Source organism: Caretta caretta, chromosome 8 (genome assembly GCF_965140235.1).
Source record: "Caretta caretta isolate rCarCar2 chromosome 8, rCarCar1.hap1, whole genome shotgun sequence".
NCBI classification, from domain to species: domain Eukaryota; kingdom Metazoa; phylum Chordata; order Testudines; family Cheloniidae; genus Caretta; species Caretta caretta.
The window spans coordinates 96774768-96777625 of record NC_134213.1 but is presented as its reverse complement, the minus strand read 5'-3'; positions in this window follow the sequence as shown (position 1 = coordinate 96777625).

Below are 2858 nucleotides of genomic sequence, written 5' to 3'. Positions count from 1 at the left end.
TTACAGAGTAGGCATATGGATTTTATACCATTTAGAGATAAAGCAAAACAAACAGAACTAACGCTGTATTTAACAGGTTTCAGAGGAGCAGCCGTGTTAGTCTGTATTCGCAAAAAGAAAAGGAGTACTTGAGGCACTGTAGAGACTAACCAATTTATTTGAGCATAAGCTTTCGTGAGCTACAGCTCACTTAACAGTATCTCATGCTCATAACCCTATCAAGAATGTGCTTAAGAAGGTAGGGTGACCAGAGGGCAAGTGTGAACAATCGGGACCGCGAGTAGGGGGTAATAGGTGTCTATATAAGAAAAAGCTCCCAAAATCGGGACTGTCCTTATAAAATCAGGACATCTGGTCACCCTATAAGAAGGGCAATGCCACCAAGGGTAAAGCTATGAAAAGAGAGACATGGACTCTTCTGTGACTTTTAATAGCCATCCTTTTGAGCAGAGAGCTGTAGCTTTTTAAAGAAATCACACAGTAATCAGTTCTTGCCTTGCAAAGTACCTCTCCAGCTAGTTCACACAGGATTCAGCAAATCCTACTCAATAGTAGTTGGGGGAAGATGTGTAAATCTCCATTGCAAAACAAGGGGGACCAACCTCAAACATTTAGTTTCAGACAGAAGTGTGCATTTTAAGACTCCTGGTATCAGCCATAATACAACTGGTTACAACTCATAGTACACAGGAGTTCTTCCTCATGTGCACCTTCCTACTGTACTGCTAAGAAAACAGGTGCAGATTTTTTAAGTGTTTGAAACTTTTAACAAAACCATTTGAACAAGTCAGTACTAAGATGTAACTCATTGAGTTACCAGACCATATTTTGGCCGAGGTGTACAGTGTAATAATGAAAAATGAGTAAGTCAAATTACAAAAAAGCCAAACAGGCAAGAACAAAAATCCTGCCCAAATGCCAGGCAGACCTTAAATTCAGTGGAAACCTTAAATTACGTGGGATTTAAACATCAAGTCCTTAAACTGAGGTTATCAGTTTATAGTAAATGCCAAGAGCATCATAGATGTCTCAAGTCTGTTCGTTTTTTAAATATAAAACCATAATGGGTCACTGCAGAATGTCTACTTGCTACCTGTCATCAAGTGGCCACTGAATGCATCCGATGAAGCGAGCTGTAGCTCACGAAAGCTTATGCTCAAATAAATTTGTTAGTCTCTAAGGTGCTATAAGTACTCCTTTTTCTTTTTGAGAACAGACTCTGTCTTAGAATGTATTAACACAATTAGCAGCTTGCAAGTTTCACACAGAGGGAGAGAAACAGTACCAAAAACCAGGAGACCTCTTAATTAGTAATACCCTGGAATTTAAACTATGGGGAATCAAACTCATTTGTGATTTTAATACAGAACTTCTTTAATATGATCCAACAGAGCCTTAGAATTGCTATTTGGAAATTCACTAGGCAAGCTTTACTAACTTTAATGTTTTCTACATGTCTTTATGTAGACCAATTTAATTTAAAAACCACCCATCAGTAACAATTCTGCACCCTCTTGAAACTAATATCCAAGCTGCTCGTTTCTCAAACTATATAGTTTATAAAGTAAATAGTACTTGCTTGTGTTCTTTAGATATGGCTTTCTGCACACCATTTATACTAAACTGGGAGGAGTGGTAGATACGCTGGAGGGGAGGGATAGGATACAGAAGGACCTAGACAAATTGGAGGATTGGGCCAAAAGAAATCTGATGAGGTTCAATAAGGATAAGTGCAGGGTCCTGCACTTAGGACGGAAGAACCCAATGCACAGCTACAGACTAGGGACCGAATGGCTAGGCAGCAGTTCTGCAGAAAAGGACCTAGGGGTGACAGTGGACGAGAAGCTGGATATGAGTCAGCAGTGTGCCCTTGTTGCCAAGAAGGCCAATGGCATTTTGGGATGTATAAGTAGGGGCATAGCGAGCAGATCGAGGGACGTGATCGTTCCCCTCTATTCGACATTGGTGAGGCCTCATCTGGAGTACTGTGTCCAGTTTTGGGCCCCACACTACAAGAAGGATGTGGATAAATTTGGAGAGAGTCCAGCGAAGGGCAACAAAAATGATTAGGGGTCTAGAACACATGACTTATGAGGAGAGGCTGAGGGAGCTGGGATTGTTTAGCCTGCAGAAGAGAAGAATGAGGGGGGATTTGATAGCTGCTTTCAACTACCTGAAAGGGGGTTCCAAAGAGGATGGCTCTAGACTGTTCTCAATGGTAGCAGATGACAGAACGAGGAGTAATGGTCTCAAGTTGCAGTGGGGGAGGTTTAGATTGGATATTAGGAAAAACTTTTTCACTAAGAGGGTGGTGAAACACTGGAATGCGTTACCTAGGGAGGTGGTAGAATCTCCTTCCTTAGAGGTTTTTAAGGTCAGGCTTGACAAAGCCCTGGCTGGGATGATTTAACTGGGAATTGGTCCTGCTTCGAGCAGGGGGTTGGACTAGATGACCTTCTGGGGTCCCTTCCAACCCTGATATTCTATGATTCTATGATTTTGTTTTGCAGCTATTTTGCCATCAGACAGAAATGTAGCCCCTTTTATCCTATAGCACAATGTTCATACTTTTGAATCACTTAATGCACTAACGAATGCTAAGGGCCAGATCTACAAAGGTATTCAGGTGCCTAAAGATGCACATAGGTGCCTAGTGTAAGTGTTACAAGGGGCATATCTGCATCTTTAAGTGCCTAAGCACCTTTGCAAATCTGCCCCTCATTCTTTAATATGAGCTTCTAGGCAAAACATACCTGGTAAAACAAGTGACAGATTAACCCTGCTCGCCTCAAAAGCGGGTACTAATCTCAAGATGAGAACTGAGGTTTCTTCAATTGCCAAGAATATTTAAACAAAGA